Source organism: Schistocerca cancellata, chromosome 1 (genome assembly GCF_023864275.1).
Source record: "Schistocerca cancellata isolate TAMUIC-IGC-003103 chromosome 1, iqSchCanc2.1, whole genome shotgun sequence".
Classification (NCBI taxonomy): Eukaryota; Metazoa; Arthropoda; class Insecta; order Orthoptera; family Acrididae; genus Schistocerca; species Schistocerca cancellata.
In genome coordinates, this window is record NC_064626.1 from 948576613 (window position 1) to 948599269 (window position 22657).

The 22657-nt window shown below is 45.2% G+C and overlaps 1 protein-coding gene across 1 annotated transcript in view; it reads left to right on the top strand.

Moving 5' to 3' along the window:
- The first annotated feature begins 4844 nt into the window (after positions 1 to 4844).
- LOC126088210 (superoxide dismutase [Cu-Zn]-like) overlaps positions 4845 to 22657 on the top strand; it is a 339884-nt gene continuing 322071 nt past the window's right edge. Inside the window, exon 1 of the mRNA XM_049906339.1 lies at positions 4845 to 4972. The gene's annotated coding sequence lies outside the window, so the exon portion shown is untranslated. The remainder of the gene's footprint in view (positions 4973 to 22657) is intronic.

Consider the following 22657-nt stretch of genomic DNA (forward strand, 5'->3'; position numbering starts at 1 on the left):
TCCTAAGTTGTGTAGAACTGCAGCAGCCACAGTAACATTCCCACACTTGTTTGGTTTAAAACGCATTGTTTTTTTTTTTTTAATTTGGAAACGTTACTTCCAAACACCGAACGCTCGCTATATTACACGTCTGGTAGCAACATGGCTCGGAACACAGGCGTCACTAGATGTTTGGAGAGTGTATATCCACTATCTCCAACAAGCAACCCATCATATTGTCCATTTTCAAATTCTGCAGTAACTCTACTATTGTCCCAAATGCATGCATCATGCGTGGAACCCGGCCAACGGCTTACCACGGTCAGTATCTTCATATTGGCATCACAGAGTATTTGTGTATTGATAGAAAAGAAACTCTTGCGATTTATGTGTAGTTCTGCTTGTGCTCCAGAAGGACAAAGTATGAATATATGTAGACAATCTATGGCTCCTATGACATTTCGGAATCCACCAGTTCAGCAGAATTCCCTTTTGTTCACTGATATATTTTCTTGGCTCTGTGGCATGGATACATACAGTGGCTTTAAGGCAATTAAACTGTTTATCACACTGTTAAAAGCTCTTCCAGCAGTAGTAAAATGGATATTAATGAGACCCCCTGCTACGATTTGATAAGTACCTGTGCGAAAGATTCACAATCCATAAAGAAATTGCAGCCTTGGAGACAAAGCACGATTCCTGTCAGAATTATGCTGCAGTAACGGCTCCAGCATACCCAGCAACATTCCCTACGGAACCCAAACCGCTCTTTGAAATCACTGTCGTTATACATCACAAATGGGTCTCCTCTCTCCATTACAACCCTCATTCTTGGGATGTTCCCCTCTCCCTCCATCCCCATATATTCTTCGTGGTCCAGGTAATCCATAGACTTCGATACTTAAAACACAGAACTCAAAGATCGCACCTTATTCTCTTACTTTACTCCTACTACTGCCTAAGACTAAATTTTGGCCTTATTAACGTAGTTGCGTATTCTTCAATGTTGCTTTTTACCAGTAATGAAGTAACTAACTTTACTTCGGAAGTAAATGAAAAATTTAATCATGGGGTAATTTACTTCTTTAGTTCAGTACTATCGACTGGAAGTCGCCGATTTCCTTTTCTCTTAGTAACTTATTATTTTAGTTCACTTACTCCTGGTTGATGCTTGCTACACTTACTGTTCACTGGAATCTCAGAGATTCACAAGTAAGGAGGTTACGTATGAGGTGTTTTCGACCAATAAAAATTACGTTAATCAGTTGAAGCTTAACGAACTATCAGTCTGTAAAGGGACTCTTAATATGATAAATGGGAAAGAAGGAAAGAATCTCACATACAACCGCGTTATATGTACGGCATATGTGGCATGAACAGTACAAGTTATAGTATCTATACGAGGGCTGTTCGATAACCAATGCAATTTTTTAAGCAGATTGGCTTTATTCTGGATTCAAATACACGGTATTACTGTATTCTCCAACGTGATCTCCTTTCAGTGCGACAGCCTTACACCATCCTTGTATGGTATTGTATGTTAATCGGGGGCCTAGAAATGTCGGAGAGGCTCCGTTCCCGCCGCAACCGCAATGGTCCACAACCCCACGACGACTACCGCAGTCCACTTCACCCCTCCGCCGCCCCACACCAAACCACTCTTTCAGGGTTATTGTGCGGTTCACCCCCCCCCCCCCCCCCCCAGTGGTGATGCATGTTTGCGCAGCAATCGCCGACATAGTATAGCTGAGGCGGAATAAGTGGAACCAGCCCGCATTCGCCGAGGCAGATGGACAACCGCCTAAAAACCATCTACAGAGTAGCCGGCTCACCGGACCTCCGCACAAGTCCGCCGGGCGGATTCGTGTCGGGGACCAGGTGCACCGCCTTTACTAGAACAGTCTTTATGCTGGGATGGTACCACTCTGCTGGTCGACGTCGGAGCCCTCTTGCAGCGTAAGCTCTCCATCATCAATGTGCCGCTTCGCGCGGAGTGCATCCTTCATAGGCCAAATAGGTGGAAGAAGGAAGTTGAGAGATCGGGGTTGTAGGGTGATCGAGACATGCGAGGCCTTGTCGTGATGATGATAGACGCATCGCCCAACGACCCGCGGTGCTTTTGTTCACTGCCAGATCTCCGTAGATATTAAGCAAGCGCCTACAAATACCTGCGATGCTCTGCTTTCCGCCAAAAGATACTCAGTGACAGTTTTCTCCTTCGAACGCACCTGCGTTACGGACACAATTCTGAAGGCTACGTATAGAGCCGCCACCAATCGGAACTTCATGAAACTGTAGGAGCCGAAGTAAGACTACTCCACTACGTCTCACAACAAATTCCGCATTTTTTCAGCTGAAACTGTCCGAGGAAAGGTGTTTCAGTACTTATTGAACGCCTCTCGCATATTACTTGTTCGCTGTATTGGTCGCCAACTGCAGTACTATCTTCATATACAACGTTGTGTTGGCGTACTCTCCATGATCTCTGCTATGAAACAACAAACATACCGATTAAATACACTGAGGAGCCAAAACCTCGACGTTGTATGCCGTCTGGTGGCGTTTCGGGCCCATAACGCGGTAACAAAAATATGTAAGCGGAGCAGACACGGACGGGCGATAGCGAATATATGGGTTGAAAATGGCGGAATCCATTGAGATAACGGACTTTGACAAAGAGCAGATTAGTAACACACAGAACCTGTGAACGAGTATCTCGAAAACGGCGAAGTTGGTCGGATGTTCACGTGCTACTGTGGTGGGCATCTACGGAGTGATGATGATGATGTTTGGTTTGTGGGGCGCTCAACTGCGCGGTCATTAGCGTCCGTACAAAGTCCTCGTTTTTACTCAGTCCAATTTTTTCACATCCCAATCTAGCCACTGTCAAGAATGATTATGATGATGATGATGAGGAAATGATGAGGACAACACAAACACCCAAACCCTGGGATCTACGGAGAGAGGTAGGACAGTGAAACTACCATTAGGCGCTAAATGGTTGGACGTCCACGATTCTTCGCAGAAGGTGGGGTTCGGAGCTTGTCTGCTCTGTAAAGTGGGACAGATGGTTATCTGTGGCGTCTCTGCCGAAAGAGCACAATGCTGGTGCACGCACAAGAGTTTCGGAGCACACCGTTCATCGTACGTTGTTGAACATGGACCTCCGCTGCAGACCACCCCTAAGTGTTCACATGTTGACGCAACGACCTCGTCAATTACAATTGCCAGGTCATGGGACCACCGGGGGTCGAACTTCGACGAATGGAAACGAGTCGGCTCTTCGGATGAATCACATTTTTGCTACACTAGATCGATGGTCGTTTCTACAAAAAGTGAATGGCGTCTCGAAACGTGGAGGGTACCATGGACGTAGGCTGGTGGGAGCAGTGTTACTGTATGGGAGACATTCTCCTCTGCTTGAATGGGACTTGTATTAATCGAAGATGCTGACAGCTGCCAACTACCAGCATCCCTTCATGCTTGATGTCTCACCCGACGGCGATTTCATGTCATAATTGTCCGTGTCTCGGAGCCAGAACCGTGCCACAGCGGTTTGAGCAGGATTATAATGAACTCACGTTGATGTCTCGGCGACCAAATTCGCCTAATGTAAATGCCGTGGAAACCATCCAGGTCGCTGTCGGGTGCCAAGTCAGCGACCCGTTATTAATGCGAATTACGTGACCTGTGCGTAGACACCTATTGTCACATACCTCCGAAAACCTACCAACAAACTGTCGGATCCTGATACTCAGAGTTAGTGATGTATTTCGTTCCAAAGACGGACACACAAGCTATTAAGCAGGTGGTCATAATGTTTTGGCTCACCGGTGTATATTGGTTACTAAGCTTTAACAATTAGTTTTAAGACCTTCGTTCTAATAGATTGCGTATGAACGAAACGTCAAATTATTCCATCTATACGTTCTGTATTAATGCTGTCACCCAAAATTTTATGACGATACGTTAAGCTGTTGTGACAACCACACTAATCAAGACCTTTCCAAGATCTGAAGACGGCTCGTCTGTAGCTGAAACTGTTAATCAAACAAAATTAGTTACCGATGTTGGCTTCACAGATTTTTAATATTCAATATTTGAAAAAATTACGATAGATCGCTCGTCTCCAACGTTGACAATGTCAACCAACATGAAAAATTATGGTAATAATTAGTTAAAGCTTAACAAAATATTAGTCTGTGTGAAGACTGGCAAACTTTCTTAATACGACCAATGTGAAGGAAGGAAGGGAGTTTAATTTCCCTTGAAAGTACCTCACACATACCGCTTTATTTGTGAATCTCAGATTCCAACAAAGCAGTATGTGGCACGAACAGTAAAAGTTATACTAGTTATACAACCGTTCCCGAGGACATTGGATTTTACTTCTGCGTCTTTCCAAGCAGGAGTCCATTCAACTATATGCTATACTTTAATATCCTTTTCCGTTAAGAATAAAATGGTGCAGTCCGCTTACAGAAATTTTCTAATGCAGACCTGGATAGCTATCTCACAGGAATGTAATTTCTTTCATAGAAGGCGGTGTAGTGCAGACACTAAATCCTTTAGAAAATGTAGAAGCACCCGTTCCACCTGGTTACCTCTGTCCACCGCACTTAGAATATCGTCAGGGGAGCGCGCTTTGAGTTTCACATTTAACGTTGCAGCGAGGAAGGCTTACGACTTAAAGCCATTACCAAAACTGAGCTACTCGGAAGCTCGCTGTACGCCTTCTGTTCTCGTTAGCACGGAGAACGAGATTCCCTCCCCGGCAGCACTCGAGCCGCTTCGCGGGTTCCGCATCGTAAACCGACTGCAGGCAGTTCGCGGACCCGCCGCGGGGCAGCGCTGGCAGGAGGTGACGTCAGCCGGCGTGCGGTCGGGCGGTGCGCGCCGTGCCGCGTGCTCTCAGAGCTTCTCTGGCGGGCGTTCAGATTGTGCGTTCTCGGCGACTGCGACTTCGCTGTCAGCACAGCCCACCTCCCTCACGGTGAGTGCCGCGCCAAGCTCGCGTTAACGCATCCATGGTGGAACCTCTCCTCCACACCGCTCCCACTGTTTTCTGTCCCTGACTACTAACTTCTTAGTTAGGCAGGTTCTTTCGTGCCTCCTATTCATGCTGCTTTCCTTCGTGAAGGTTACGGTTCAAATTTCAGTCTGCGTGGATATGAATTGGTAGCTCACTTCCACAGAGATAGAAAAAGAAATTGGTTGTTGCGTCGCTGAAGGAATCATTCCAGCGTGATAGTACTGAATTATTCACAGATGATATGACATTCAATTCTGTTCGTCTCATTTATTGATACCATGTCTTAACTTCCCCACTGTCTTTCGGCAATTCACTTCTGCCTCCAAAAGGAATTTTGCTCACTACGTTTCTTCCCATAGAAAGTTCAACATAGTGCTTATGGCAGTATTGTTAAACAGCGTCGACTGCAAATGAAATGGTCTAAGGCGCTGCAGTCATGGACTGTGCGGCTGGTCCCGGCGAAGGTTCGAGACATCCCTCAGGCATGGGTGTGTGTGTTTGTCCTTAGGATAATTTAGGTTAAGTAGTGTGTAAGCTTAGGGACTGATGACCTTAGCAGTTAAGTCCCATAAGATTTCACACACATTTGAACATTTTTTGATTTTGCAAATGAAATCGTGGATGGACAAACAGATTCTCGTGCTTCGATTATTCATTGAGCTCTGATGCCATCGTCTGCGTAGTTTTACACAACGCACTGTATTCGAAGCTAAACAATACTTATTTCCTGTCGGATATTTCTTCTGACCATACACAGTATCAATAAAATCATAAAATCTCCTTGTCTCCTTCCCAGTTATACATAGTAAACATCGTGCTTACATTGCTTAGCCTCCTTCAACAGGCTTCTGATCCCCGCCACCTGTTGTATTTGTTTTCCTTTTCTCTCTTCAAATAGACATTTATTTCTGGTTGGCACTTGCCGAAACGCCTGCATTTTACAGGTAAATCTCTGATATAGCTAATCTAATTTATAGACGACGCTAAAATGAGTACATGCTACACGATAAATTACGTGTAATAGTGCACCTTGCTATAAATTCGGTACTCAAATTGCTAACCTAATTTCAAGTCACATTTGTAACCAGTAAGACACTGTTCTCTGTGTAGCGAGGGTTACAAGTGTAACAGTACCATCCTCTCTCCCTCGTCCGCAACCAAATAAAAATGCGCTTTCCTCCTCCACTCTGCAAATGATTCACGAGAAGAACGTCTGTGGGTCGCTAGGATATATGTCGCAGTTATTCTCATTTTTCCGCCACGTGACTCCGCGAAATGTATTTAGGTAGTACTGAAGTGCTTCGTCGGGCATCTCGAGAAGACTGCTGTCTAAACTTTTCAAGGAAAAAGTTTCCGTACTACACAACATCTTTGTACCACTCAGCATAACTTGAATACCATTATATCAATGGCCATGTCTGGGGTTCGACAGGATACGATCTATGATTCCAAACAGTCCACATGAGGATCTTGTGGGGAGTTATTTATTGAGAAGGTGTCTTAGATTGTCTTCGTTTAGATAGCTGTTGTAAAAAAATTCCATCCAGCGTCCCTGTAGGGCAGCTAAACCATACACACCGTGAAACTTGAAACTTCCTGGCAGATTAAAACTGTGTGCATACACACAGTGTTCATCACGAGTCCAAACCAGCCATAGAAATCGAGTGTTACAATGGTAACTGCACATGATTATTCCAGCACTTGAGCAATGTCCTCCTCTTCTTTTATGTCGTTCAACAATGATCTGCGTCGGAGTGAATGATTGCCCCCGGTTTTGCGAGTCATATTAAATGTATGCAAAAACAACTGTTTCCTCGCTCTTTGCTAACAGAGAACTTGATTTTCTTCTGAATATTTAGGGACAAGAATTCACAGTACCCGAGAAATAATTATCTTTCTCTAGGCAACAATGTAATGGAAAAAGTTATGAGTAAAAATATTCAGGCTAAATAAGAATTTTTGCTTCCAAGATCGTGTTTTGAATAATTTTCATTTCCTCACTGACTGGTTTGGACAGAGTCTGTCATCTTCGGATCTTATGGAAATATTACCGTGCACGAATCGCATAACGAGAGTACACTGCCGTTATGGTTTTGCGATTCATGCACAGTAACATCATTACCTGGAGATCCGAAGATGACTGCTAGACTCTGTCGAAACTGGCCAGTGAGGAAATAAAAATATTTCAGCAAGCGATCTTGGCAGCAAAATTCTCATTTATCGCCAAATATCAGATCGCGCGCAGCAGCATATTCAGCTTATATAAAAATATGCATTCATCTCTACGAAATGGCTGTTGCCATCAGGCCATCAAGATTAAGATTTTTCCGTAGTTTCAAGATTGCTGCGAAGTTTCCCTGAAAAAGATACCGCAGAATTCCTTTCTTACCCTTCCGGCTGTGATATCCTCGTCGACGGGATATTAAACCTAATTTTCCTTCCTTTATGACATCTAGAAGGGAATCCTCTGAAAGTATTACATTTTTTTGTAACATCGTCAGCTGTGAATAAACAAACATTTGTCTGCAAGCAGTTTTAATCCATGTGATCAACATCAGACAACGTAACAAGTTATTGCGGGTTATGTGCTATCATTATTACTGTGGCGTCAGTAACAAAAAGCAAATTATAAGAAGCCGTTACGACACACCGCCATCAAAACTGTAAAACACGTTTATACGCTCCTTTAATCGTTATACAATGTTCATTTTAATATTCCCTTCTGTTCTGTGCAACACAACCCATTAGTTTCTATGTCGCCTTACGACGATCAGGTAGACTGAAACCGGTACCAATAAAGGTTTCTATATTAGGCGCTCATGGCGTTGTATAAAGATGACAGGACTGGCAGTCAAAATTACGCCCACCGTCTTACACTGGTGGTAGCAACAGTCTCGTAGTTTACCAAAGTACTGTCGGGCTTCTAGCTGCGTCACGGGGTTATAATGCCATGAACTTAGTACTTGGAGGCAAGTGGAATGCCTCTACCTTTGGGTTTTATGCAACCCGCAACTCCTTCAAAAACAGCATGCAGGATTTTCATATTGTCTCGTTCGTTACATGCAAACTACTAGTTTTACAGGAAAAAATGATCAGGACCTTTCTGTAGGAAATTTAGCGTAGTTAAATTTTGTACTGGAATACGTTTTGACCATGGTTTTCCGGTTATTCAAGAAAAACTCGTTTGAAAGTCACTTTGGTACTTTTTTCATGAATAACCCGAAAACTGTGGCCTCCAGCGAAAGCGTATCCCAGTAGAGAATTTAACTACATTGAATTTCCTACAAAACGGTCCTGTTAATTTTTTTCTGTAACACTATATAGTTTGCAGGTAATGAGCGAGAGAACACCAAAACCTTTGAAGGTGTTCCATTTTGCCTAAGACCCATATGTTGGACAGCTGAATCGCCCTGTATAAGAGGGCGTAGCAGCAATCAGTCAGCAGTCAGTCGACTTGACAATGGGCAGGATGTACTTGATCGAAAGCTCGTGGTCTTTTAATCACTTGGCGTGGGCGGAAGACCGAGAACATTTTATTCGATGTGACCTCCGCGGATCCCATACAACCTTTTGTTTTGGTTATAAAAATGAATACCGGGCCGAAACGAGCCGTGACAGTTACGTGAATCCTGATCTAGACAGTTTTGCTCATAAAATATACTGAAGTCTTCACGTATGCTGTGAGTCGTATTTCTTGCATGTTCCGTCCTCGCCTGCCACGCCTAGCGACAGCAGAGTAGCCGTGTGGCGTGGGGCGGCGAGGCCACTGTACGACCTGTTCTTCGCCGGCGCGGCAGGTTAGTTATCTCCGGAGCCAGGCGAGGCGAGACGAGGCCGGTGTGGGCCAGCCAGTACCCAGCGGGTGCTCAAATATTTCCCGACGAGGCGCCATTAGCACGGCTGGTGGCCTTTATATAAGCCCCGGCCGCTGCTGCCGCTCCGGCACAAAAGCCGGCAGAAGAGTGGTGCGGTGTGGCCGCCTCCAGGAAGAGGAGAGCACAGCTAGCTAGCTGGCCCGCTGCCGCCTACCTCTCCGGATAACGAATGCCGGCACGGCGGCTGGCGGCTGGCAGCTGGCTCCTCACTCTAATGAGAGCGCGCCCGCTGTCTTGGTCCGATGCAAATATGACAAAAGCGCCCCTTCCGGCCAGCTCGGCTCTCCTCTCGCTTGCCGCAGCCGGGGGCTTTGTTTGTATCCTTTCCTCCGCACCGGCTCGGCGGCAGCTTCCGCGGCTCTCTCGCACCGGATGCGACTTTCTGTGCGTGGCTCGTTCCCGTAATTCCTCATTTCCCCCCTGGATATTTCGCGTCCACACCCGCAAACCCACAACCCACGGTACAGTCTCTAGCGGACGGTACGTGGGGTAGTGGTGAGTGCCTACCACCTTTTACGAGATAAAAAAAGTGTTGCCACGCCCTATATTCAAAATTAGACGCTAATATCCCTAACACCATTTTGCTGCAGTAACGCAGAACAAAAAAGGCGTGCGCAAATTCCCGTTAAAAACTTCTAGGACTTGTAGAGGGCCGTGAGTACATAACATTTTGAATACGAACCCTTGTCCGGAAACTTACCGTTTCCGTTCTACGACGGTTTCAGTTCAGGTGTTTAAGTCATTCTCTTCTGTTTGAGGACTTAACTCATCCACTTCTGCTTGAGGAACTGAATTCGAAAGGGAACACAACGAAACATCCGTTTATCACTTAAGAACATTTGTTGTATTAGCGCTTAAACATTATTTCTTTACATTATTCCAGAACAAAAAGGAAACCTGCATACTGTACGTACAGAGCAGTATCGATGCGTTACAACAGCGGCTCCATGTGGCGCCCACCAATGTTATTAATAATAAAAAAAAATTCAAATGGCTCTGAGCACTATGGGACTTAACATCTGAGGTGTTCAGTCCCCTAGAACTTAGAACTACTTAAACCTAAAAACCTAAGGACATCAGACACGTCCATGCCCGAGGCAGGATTCGAACCAGCGACCGTAGCGGTCGCGCGGTTCCAAACTGAAGCGCCTAGAACCAACGTTGTCACAGTCATTGTACCTACTAAACATACCCTGGTAGCCGCTCTCCATCCCACCTCGTGTCTGTTCAGTTTCTAGTGCAGCGGCCAGAACTCGCGTCAGCGGGTCTTCCTCTTTCTGTACAAGACTCTCTTAAATTAAACTTTCTGTACAACCCTGAAGGCCCTCTACAAGTCCTAAAAGTTCGTATCGGGAATTTCAGAACAGCCTGTATTCTAAGTTGTGACCTTTTACTCTGGCAGAAATCGTTAAAACACGAATTCTGATATTTATCAAATTCTGTGGAGGTGTTCATCACAAAAGGGGTATTTATTGATTAAAATTTCATTTCATTTGGAACTGTTGTCCATCATCCGTGTGCGGTGTCACCTCCAAAGGCACGAATACACTCGTTTATTCGTTATGGTATCGAAGCAAACAGTCTCTGAATTGTAAATTATAGATTGCAGCGATCAGTCGTCCTTTTTTAAATTTTATTGTGCAGATCTAGATTTCGGCTAGAAACTAGCCATTCTCAGTGTACTATTATTTTCGCTCAATGCATGTAATGCCTGTTGGTCGGGCTTCATCCACAGTTCATTGAGTACTAGTCATCTCTGAATGTCATCGTGAGGGATTTTCTTTTTTTTTTTTTTTTTTGCCATACCTGAAACACATATCGCATCAGTTCATAAAGACTGATAGCTGGAGGCTGGCTTGAAGGTCTTGTCGTCGCATCTCAGAGCTGTTCCGTGGGCGACAAGCCAGGGGACAGTTAAGGAACCGAACAATCCTCAAGGCGTTCGTGATGTGATCCAAAATTATCTTGCTGGAAATGCTACTTCATATCCTGTTAATGAAGGGTATGACAACAGCATTTATCATTCTTACCACACACTAGTGAGCATTCAGCGTCCAATAATTATCAGATCAGTCATGTCATCGCCAATACCTACTCACACCAGGAGTTAAGAAGATGAGAATAGAGAATCGCAGCTTCCTGTGATCTTTCAACAGGTCGGTGTCGACATGGCCACCCAAAAAAAAAAAAAAAGAAGCGAGACTCACTACTAAACACCACAAAATGCCACTGAATGTCGCAGTTGACTTTTTCTCTACAGCAAGTAAGTATCCGTTGTCTGTCGTATGGAGTCAGCTGTAAAAGGTGCATGGCAACATCTAATTTCAACCTAGATTCCACAAATCTGTTCCTGACTGTTCATGGTAACACTCTGCCTGCAGAATCTGCCTGAATTTCACTTGTTGTCACCTGACCATTCGTCGGAGCCAGTCGAATAACCCTACTACCTTCTCCTGCTGCAATCTTGGACACCCGCACTCAGTGGCGTTCCAAGTACATTTTGTGTGTGTGTATGTGTGTGTGTGTGTGTGTGTGTGTATGTGTGAGTGCACGCTGGTTGCCAACAACGCTCGGCAGACCGGACGGTCACCCATCAAGTACTAGCTAAGTCCGACAGCGCTTAACTTCGGTGAGCTGACGGGAACCGATGTTACCACTGCGGCAAAGCAGCTGGCGCTATGTTGTACTGCAGAGAGAAATACAGGTCCAGTTTTGAAGATACTGTTTCTTGCAAACAATTTCATTCTTTCTTAATTTTTTAAAAAAGGTCACATAGATGGGAAGACATATCTACTTTTCTCCTGGACTACTAATGAAGCGTAATTCAGAATGCTGCAGACCACAGTAATGCCTATTGATAAATCACATTTTATTATTATTGTTATTACTATTTTAGAAACACTATGCATAGCTTCTTAATGGAAAACTGAAAATTAAAATTTCTTTGAAAAAGAAAGTATTTACTTTGTTTCATTTTTGCTTCCAAAAGTTTTACATAGTTTCCAAACGTAGCTATCCCTTCAACATTTCGGGAAACAGTCTCTATCACGACACCCGTTACGTTAATTTCCCCAGTCCTGTCTTGATTACCATGAAGGGAGAGTAGCTGGATGTGACTTGACTTGCCGTGGAGAGGTTCTAAATCACCTCAAGACGCTGAATTACTTCTAAGAGGATGCTGACGATTTTGGAAATCAGAACGATCAGGCAAAGAACTTTGTGAAACAGTTCTTTAACAGTATAATATTCAGCAAAATTTTGTCTTCCAAAAAAGGATACATTACATAACTGTACACAAGTTCCAATGTTTGTCAGCATTTCGAGCTATGCATGAATCCTTGCACGTTAAACTCTTCTGTGTGCGTTTTCCAAGCAGTTCCTCAAACATCGTATACAGATGGAGGATTAGTTTTGTATAGATGGGACAGTCACCTAAAAGACACTTCCTTGAATCTTCCATCACTCTAATTCAGAAACTATCAAGAATTTTAAATTCATCTTTGTTAAACCTTCGTCCATGAGGCAATTCTCCAAGAACAGAAGACTTTTCTGTGTGTATTGTTGGTATTTTTCTTTGTTGTTAGATATTGCCGGCCAGAGTGGCCGAGCGGTTCTAGGCGCTTCATACAGTCTGAAACCGCGGGACTACTACGGTCGCAGGTTCGAATCCTGCCTCGAGCATGGATGTGTGTGATGTCCTTAGGATAATTTAGGTTAAGTAGTGTATAAGCTTAGGGACTGATGACCTTAGCAGTTACGTCCCATAAGATTTCACACACATTTGAACATTTTTTTTGTTCGAATCCTGCCTCGGGCATGGATGTGTGTGATGTCCTTAGGTTAGTTAGGTTTAAGTAGTTCTAAGTTCTAGGGGACTGATGACCTCAGCTGTTAAGTCCCATAGTGCTCAGAGGCATTTGAACTATTTGTTAGATATTGGGGCCTTCAACACTTAGGTTCTTGGCATACTCTTTGTCTTCCTCTGTCGGCATATCAAACGCTTACACGGCCGTAAAATTCGCAACAGCTGGTTTTAAAACCCCTGCAGAACGTTTCACTCTCGTTGTATTAAAATTGGAATTCTGCAGAGATCTGGCCACTTCTGCTCATACTCGAAACACCAATGTCAACTGTTATATAAAAAGTATTCTCAAACTTTTCGAGACGTTTCACGTAGCCCCATAGCACTGACGATCGCTTGTTAATTGAGCTTTGTGCGTTCAACACTTCGGACACAGTTTTCTGGATCCTGTGATTGTTTTCCTTAAAGTGTTTCAAATATTGTTTCCCTGTACTCATCGGGTCTGACGCACCGGTATTAGATGTTTGGATCCGTCTCGTTCATATCAGATGGTAGCACATCATCCGCATACCCTTTCCCTTTCTGCTGATTCGAAACAATGATTACTGCAGTGGAAGTAACAGATCTTTGGCTGGTCTTGAAGAATTTCCTTCACACTCTTATTTTGCCCAGACATATTAGCTGCACCATCGAAACAATGGCGTAGAAATTCAGTTCCTAGTGAGAGCCTTAAAAGGAAGTATTTGTTGCAAGAATTCTCGTCTTGGAGTCCGGCGGACTGTATGAAGTTGTTGAATCTGTCATAGTTCTGGAAACCATAGAACATTTTATTTTCTGTACAATGTTTTCTGTGAGCTACAACTTAGACTATTTCGTTTTGTCCCGCTGGCGCCAACCGAGAGTCGCGGCTCTTCAACCAGATTCACTTCTGGTAGATCGTTCTTCCTTTCATTGAAACTGTCATGAGGTTTTCAGTAATCATTTCATTGCCTCGTTGCGTGTCCGATAGAGGAATCTGAGTAAACTGATAATTACTAGGAAAGCGGTTCTAGCTTTTTTCTGATCGGCTAGCAGATGTCGCCGTTTTGGTGACCAAAAGTGTGCTGTTTTCACATTGCGACACACTGTCAGTGAGAAAGGATCTCCTCGTGTATTTTGAACTGTTCTGTAGCTTTTGATCATTTACTGAAATCTTCTTTTAAAAATGTTGTTTCTTTCTGTGATCTTCTGTTGCTCATTATGTGGATAGAATTGAAGCAGTCACATCAAACAGCACTGTCACTCTTTCCTTCGTAATGTAGCTATGGATAAGAGAGAAACCATTCCGATTTATAAGAGCTTACATTCCTTCGCGGAAAATTGACAGGACAGGACAGTGCAGAATCTAGATGGAATTGTAGGACTGACAGATAGTAGCTTCAACGATGCGACAGTGTAGGTTATGAGCGTAAATTGCTGTCAACTAAATACTAATTGAATATTACTGACGTGCAGCATAATTTTTGTCGTTTTTCTCTGCCTAGGGACAGCGTACAATTCTTAGAGAACTATTTTTTTGGGGGTAGGTGGGGGGGATAGAAACCGTATCTCGCCCTTCCCCGAGGCTTTGGAGTCAAAAGGATACGCAGTTGCTGGTGCCTATTTTTCTTGTTACACTCTTTTCCTCAGCCGTCATGTCACGAGTCGTTGGGCGTCATTGCATTACAGATAACTGTCCGTGCCATCTGTCGGTATGATGCTCAAAGTCACAATGCCAATCTTGGATCTTTCTGAAAGTCTGAAGTCGGCGATAAGCTGGGCGTGCACGGCCTCTGGGCACGCCGTGTTGAGATCACAGAGACGTCACACACATCGAATAGCCATCAACTACTCATATCCCTCTTCAGCTGTAGGGCTGGTTTTTATCTTCTTCACTGAAAATAAGCTAGCGTAAGGGTGAAATGTCAGTCAATATATCCCAAATAGTGGAGTGCCAATTTGGCTCCATTTGGCCAAGGTATTCACGGTGGAACAGTTGGCAGTTCTGTCATTGAAATATCCTCCGAGGAAAACAAACAGTGAAAGAAAACGTAGTTAGTTCATACGCTTAATCTTGTGAACACTACACGTGGCGGGATATTGACTGCGATTCCGTCGTGAGATGGCGAAGACAGCGAACCGACATGTTATTGCTAAGGGTGTATCGAGTCCTTTGTCGGCGGACTCCCTCCCCCCCCCCACTCACTACACCCCCAAATCCCTCCCTCACCCGACTCCCAAAAACGACGATACTATCTACGCTAATGGACACGGAGCGACGAATGCGAGCGATGCAGAGGGTTTTCCCGACGCGCCTCAACGCTACTCGCAATTGTCGAAAAACATGTGGAAGCGGCGAGAGGTGGCGGCTCTGTACCGCCAGCCATTTTAAATCGTTGGCGGAGGAGTAGATGTCGCTCGCCTAAAGATCCCTACCTAAAAATGGAAATTTCCACAGGTGACCGAATACGCAAAAAGGAAACATCAGTAACTCTCTCAATTAGAGGCCCGTATCGCTAATGTCGATTTGTAGTACGACTTTGGAACATATACTGTTTGGACACTACGATTTAGCTCGGAGAAAACGATTCACTGACAGATGACGAAAACGGATACAGAAAATATCGTTCTTGTGAGATACAACTAGCTCTTTATTTTCGCGAAATAATGAGTGCTATCGACAGAGGATGTCATACTTTTAGATTTCCAGGAAGCTTCTGATACCGTTCCTCACAAGCAACTACTAATCAAACTGCGTGCCTATGGAGTATCGTATCAGTTGTGCGATTCTATTCGTGATTTCCTGTCAGATAGGTCACAGTTCGTAGTAATTGATGCGAAGTCTTCGGGTAAAACAGATGTAATATCTGGCGTTCCGCAAAGAACTATTACAGGCTCTCTGCTGTTCCTGATCTGTGTAAACGATTTAAGAGACAGTCTAAGCAGCCCTCTTACATTGTTTGCGGAAGATACTATCATTTACGTCTTGTGAAGTCATCAGATGATGAAACCAATTGCAAGATGATTCAGACAAGAACCTGTATAATATGAAAGGTGGCAGTTGACTCTAAGTAATGAAAAGTGCGGGATCGTGCACGTGAGTACTAACAGGAATGCCTTAAATTTCGGTTAGACGATACATCACATAAGTATTCAACTAAATTCCTAGTAAGTACAATTACGAAAAACTTAAATCAGAATGATCACATCATAATATTGTTGGCATGACAGCGAAAGACTGTTTTATTGGCAGAACGCACAGAAAATGCTAAGTTCGTACTAAATAGACTGCCTACACTACGCTTGTTCGTCCTCTGCTTCTCGGTGTGGGATTCGCATCAGATAGGTAGGACTGACGGAGGACATCAAAAAAGTTCAAAGAAGAGCAGCTCGTTTTGTACTATCATGAAAGTGGAGGAGAGAGTGACTCGGAAATGATATGCGAATGGCGGTGGCAATCATTAAAACAAAGGCGTTTTTCGTTGCGGCGGGATCTTTTAGTGAAATTTTAATCACCATCCTTTTCCTCAGACTGTGAAAATATTTTGTCGGCTCCCAACAACGTAGGTAGCATTGGTCATAGTGATAAAACAGGAGAAATCGGAGATCACACGGAAATATCTAAGTCTTCATTTTCTCCCTCTCGCTGTTCGAGAGTAGAACGGAAAAAACATAGCTTGATGGCGGTACGACGACCCCTCTGCCACGTACTTGATTGTGAAATGCAAAGTAATCATATAGATGTAGATGCCAATGTAGACATAAGTGATAAGAGTCGACAGCTCTGGCCAACGTGGAAAGGGCTGGACCCCTTGCGGTGTCTAGCGCGAAGCTGTGAGGACAGGCTACCGCCAGTTGCCCTCGAGGTGGAGGACAACTACAAAGGTTTCCTGTGGATCCACAAATGTGGACGGCTGCAGTCTACACTGTGAGGATTGCGGGCACTGATACGGTGAGAGTACATTTCTCCACCACTAAGCACTACTGCAGTGTAACCAGCGAATCGCTGGCACACTCGGTGCCCTTTTATACACACGCTGACATCCCGGATAAGCTGATAAAAGCACTGTTAAAGGATTTCCCGTGGTGTGGGAACACCGATCACCTAAAATCCTCGAGGCCCTTGGATTTAGCGTGCGTTCGGTGGCCCGCGTCAAGTCACGCGAGACACACAAAGAGTTCCCGTCTCTGCTCGTTATCGTCACAGATAGAGTGGAGAACAGGAAACTCTTTCAGGTGACGCAAGTGAGCAACACAGTGGCTGTAGTTGAGTTGCCTAAACACAAGAGGGACTGCCTCAGTGCCTCCGCTGCTAAACAGTGTGGCATGTGGCATGCCACTGCTTACTCCCTGAGAGGTGCGAGGAGTGCACGGGCGGTCACGCGAGCGACCAGTGTCCACATCCGAAGGTGCCTCGCCAAGGTACAAGAATTGCGGCTCGTTGCGAGCTACCATGGCTCTAAGGAATAGAAGGCCGCGGTAGCACGCCAACGGGACCTGCCGTACAGACCGATGACTGAGGGACCTCCGCTTCAGGTCCGCGCCCAGCACACAAACAGCGGCGGGATCTACTATCATTCCGCTAGCAACACAGCGACGCCGGGAAAGCTGTAGCAACTGCCTACACTCGACGATGCAACAGCAGACGGCGTGCATTCTCGACGTCTCACAACTTGCTGTGACCCTGCAGCAGGTCTCCCAGGCTGCACAAGCAGCCAATCGCCGGCCGACTGAACACGCATTCGACGCGATTCTAGTGCGCTGACACTTCGACTCGCCCACCTTCGAAGCTCTGAATGGCCAGCATAGAAGAAGATGTCTGTCAAAAGAAAAAGAAAAGAGAAAACAAGTAAACCAGTGAAGGAAAACTTTTGTACATTTTCATATTAAGGACGCACGGCTCTCGAACTCCACCACAACCAGAAGGAGAAGACCGTAGCGTGCAAGAGAACTGATACACTCCTGGAAATTGAAATAAGAACACCGTGAATTCATTGTCCCAGGAAGGGGAAACTTTATTGACACATTCCTGGGGTCAGATACATCACATGATCACACTGACAGAACCACAGGCACATAGACACAGGCAACAGAGCATGCACAATGTCGGCACTAGTACAGTGTATATCCACCTTTCGCAGCAATGCAGGCTGCTATTCTCCCATGGAGACGATCGTAGAGATGCTGGATGTAGTCTTGTGGAACGGCTTGCCATGCCATTTCCACCTGGCGCCTCAGTTGGACCAGCGTTCGTGCTGGACGTGCAGACCGCGTGAGACGACGCTTCATCCAGTCCCAAACATGCTCAATGGGGGACAGATCCGGAGATCTTGCTGGCCAGGGTAGTTGACTTACACCTTCTAGAGCACGTTGGGTGGCACGAGATACATGCGGACGTGCATTGTCCTGTTGGAACAGCAAGTTCCCTTGCCGGTCTAGGAATGGTAGAACGATGGGTTCGATGACGGTTTGGATGTACCGTGCACTATTCAGTGTCCCCTCGACGATCACCAGTGGTGTACGGCCAGTGTAGGAGATCGCTCCCCACACCATGATGCCGGGTGTTGGCCCTGTGTGCCTCGGTCGTATGCAGTCCTGATTGTGGCGCTCACCTGCACGGCGCCAAACACGCATACGACCATCATTGGCACCAAGGCAGAAGCGACTCTCATCGCTGAAGACGACACGTCTCCATTCGTCCCTCCATTCACGCCTGTCGCGACACCACTGGAGGCGGGCTGCACGATGTTGGGGCGTGAGCGGAAGACGGCCTAACGGTGTGCGGGACCGTAGCCCAGCTTCATGGAGACGGTTGCGAATGGTCCTCGCCGATACCCCAGGAGCAACAGTGTCCCTAATTTGCTGGGAAGTGGCAGTGCGGTCCCCTACGGCACTGCGTAGGATCCTACGGTCTTGGCGTGCATCCGTGCGTCGCTGCGGTCCGGTCCCAGGTCGACGGGCACGTGCACCTTCCGCCGACCACTGGCGACAACATCGATGTACTGTGGAGACCTCATGCCCCACGTGTTGAGCAATTCGGCGGTACGTCCACCCGGCCTCCCGCATGCCCACTATACGCCCTCGCTCAAAGTCCGTCAACTGCACATACGGTTCACGTCCACGCTGTCGCGGCATGCTACCAGTGTTAAAGACTGCGATGGAGCTCCGTATGCCACGGCAAACTGGCTGGCACTGACGGCGGCGGTGCACAAATGCTGCGCAGCTAGCGCCATTCGACGGCCAACACCGCGGTTCCTGGTGTGTCTGCTGTGCCGTGCGTGTGATCATTGCTTGTACAGCCCTCTCGCAGTGTCCGGAGCAAGTATGGTGGGTCTGACACACCGGTGGCAATGTGTTTTTTTTCCATTTCCAGGAGTGTAGATTCCGTCCACATTTGTTTCTAGAAAGACGTGGCCATACCTGTCTGTTTTCCCAAGCGTCGTAGTTTCTTGTAAATGTTTTTGCTTACATGTGGCTGCGGCCGGGCGATTCTAGGCGCTTCAGTCAGGAACCGCGCTGGTGCTACGGTCGCAGGTTTGAATCCTGCCTCGGGCATGGATGTGTGTGATGTCCTTAGGTTAGTTAGGTTTAAGTAGTTCTAAGTCTATGGGACTCATGATCTCAGACGTTAAGTCCCATAGTGTTTAGAGCCATTTGAACCTTATATGTGCAGCCTAGTACATTACACTGGATGGCAAATAGTCCACAGAAACGAAACAAATGCAGTTGCGGGGCTGTGCCCTTAATATACGTAAGTTACCAACCAGCAGAACTCTTAGACTACTCTCCGGTGGCGGAAAATATAACCGTAAAAAGAATGACTTTAACGCCCTGAGCCCTTAACTGCGGAGACAGAAACAAGATAATCCCCACAAGAGAAAGGTCCCGACGATATCCAACTTCACACAACTTAAGTTAGTGATACTACTATGAAGTGTTATGAATTAGGATGAATAAATGAAATTCTTACCAGGGATGGCAGCTAGAAGACAAATTTATCGAGAACATTCTGGGAAAGTGATATGTCTCTGATGAACGAGCCACATACAAATCCCTATGCCGACGCATTATGGAGTATTTATCTGATGCTTTTGGTTTCTATCAGTCAGATGAAAGATTTTGGAACAATTCAGGGAATCACAGCTAGGACTGAAACATGATACGTATGTACGAAAATACAATAGTGGCACTTCGAGAACTTAAATCGGAAGTGTTACTAGAAGGCCGACGTTGTTCTCATGAAACCCTGTTGGATAAATTTATAAGACCGGTAATCAAAGTAGACAATGAGTAAACCAGTTGTAGCCATCATACATCTCACGAAATACGTAGATGAAATTCTGGTATTACCGAATAGTCGGACAGTATGGAATACCGTCACTTCTCATCTTTCGAGTTGCCGCTCCCGACCAGGAGATGCATCGTCTACATCAAAATGTTCCTGCGATGCTCTGTGACAAGACCCGTTCGTCTGCAGACATAATGTGAGTTACGACGCAGAAAAATTATTTCGTACTTTGACAGAATTTTTGGTTGCAAGATTTTCAAAATATGCAATAATTATGGAAACTGTGCAATTTATTACGTAAAAGAGTATTGGGTTGCGCACAACACTACCTTTTCAAAAAGCGATTTCTGAAAGAGGAACACGCTACGCCTGCACGTCTACTCTACCACTCACTGTACAGGCCATGGCATAGGAAACTTTGTTCAATATTAGACATTTCTTGGCCGTTAGGAAATGGAGCATGAAGAAAATTGTGTATGAAGTTCCGATATTATGAAATATCATTTACTTTTGTAGTTACATCTCCAAATTGAATTCATTCTATATCAAAATAAGTTTATCGTAAACTCGCAACTACAGGGTGTTTCAAAAATGACCGGTATATTTGAAACGGCAATAAAAACTAAACGAGCAGCGATAGAAATACACCGTTTGTTGCCTCAAGTAAGAAGCAGAAGTGTCTATCGGCGCTTGTCGGCATCCGACGGTGACAGCGCCGTAGGCCATCGAGGTCGCAGTTTATCGTTGTGCGATATTGCTGCTCGCGTTGATCGTTATCCCATGACTGTTACGAAATATGGAATCGACGAGTTCAGGAAGGCCATTTCAGTGCCTTGCAGGATCTAGACGGCCCACGCGAGTTGCACCCAAGAAACTGGACATTATGTTCGTCCGGCCATGCAGCGTCGTACAGTCACGTCATGTACCTCGGGTCAGGAAATCTGTTTGTTTACAGCAAGTATCGACAAGGACAGTGCGACGACGTTTGAAACACCACGGACTGGCAGCACGGTGGCCATTGTTGCGGCTCCCCTTGTCGAGTCAATAGAGACAGTGTTGCACCCAACGACAACACTGTAATTTACAAGCGGAAGGAACGACATTGGGATCACAGGTTTACTTCAGAATTTGTACACTCTTAGTAGTCCATTAGGACAACGTAATGTACAACCAGTAAAGCGTATTACGTCGGCGATTCCGGGAAAAAAAAACGGAATGGAAGTCTTGAGCGTCAGTTACATCGAAGAAAACGGTCTACTGACACACAGTCAAAATAGGTTGAAACAGCTCTTTATTCACATTAAGTGTTGAGTGCTATTGACAAGGGATTTCAAATCGATTCCGTATTTCTGGATTTCCGGACGGCTTTTGACACTGTACCACACAAGCGGCTCGTAGTGAAATTGCGTGCTTATGGAAAATCGTCTCAGTTATGTGACTGGATTTGTAATTTCCTGTCAGAGAGGTCACAGTTCGTAGTAATTGACGGAAAGTCATCGAGTAAAACAGAAGTGATTTATGGCATTCCCCAAGGTATTACAATTACGAAGAACTTAAATTGGAAGGAACACATACAAAATGTTGTGGGGAAGGCTAACCAAAGACTGCGTTTTATTGGGAGGACACTTAGAAAATGTAACAGACCTACTAAGGAGAGCCAGCCGAAGTGGCCATGCGGTTAAAGGCGCTGCAGTCTGGAACCGCAAGATCGCTACGGCCGCAGGTTCGAATCCTGCCTCGGGCATGGATGTTTGTGATGTCCTTAGGTTAGTTAGGTTTAACTAGTTCTAAGTTCTAGGGGACTAATGACCTCAGCAGTTGAGTCCCATAGTGCTCAGAGCCATTTGAACCATTTTACTAAGGAGACTGCCTACACTACGCTTGTCCGTCCTCTTTTAGAATACTGCTGCGCGGTGTGGGATCCTTACCGGATAGGACTGACGGAGTACATTCAAAAAGTTCAAAGAAAGGCAGCACGTTTTCTATTATCGCGAAATATGGGTGAGAGTGTCACAGAAATGATACAGGATTTTGGCTGGACATTATTAAAAGAAAGGCGTTTTTCGTTGTGACGGAATCTTCTCACGAAATTCCAATCACCAACTTTCACCTCCGAATGCGAAATATTTTGTTGACACTGACCTACATATGGAGGAACGATCACCACGATAAAATAAGGTAAATCAGAGCTCCTATGGAAAGATATAGGTGTTCGTTCTTTCCGCGCGCTATACGAGATTGGAATAATAGAGAATGGTGAAGGTGATTCGATGAACCCTCAGACAGGCACTTAAATGTGATTTGCACAGTATCCATGTAGATGTAGATGTACGTGCATTGCGACACAGCACGAGCTGGCGTCGGTCGTATGGTTAGCATTCAGACTCCAATCTCGATGGATTGCTGGATCGATATTATAAATGGCAGAGTGGTTCCACAATCATGTAACAACTTCACTTTCACAGTTTGAAATATCTGTTATGTATCTGTATGTGTAATGTCTCTGTACTTCTTTGATTTAAGTTCTTTGACAATAAACTCTGTTTTACAAATGTAAACACGTTGATTGTTGTGAATACGTGTGTGCCTGAAGTTAACAACATCTAAAGTGCCATTATTTTATCAAAAAAATGGTTCAAATGGCTCTGAGCACTATTGGACTT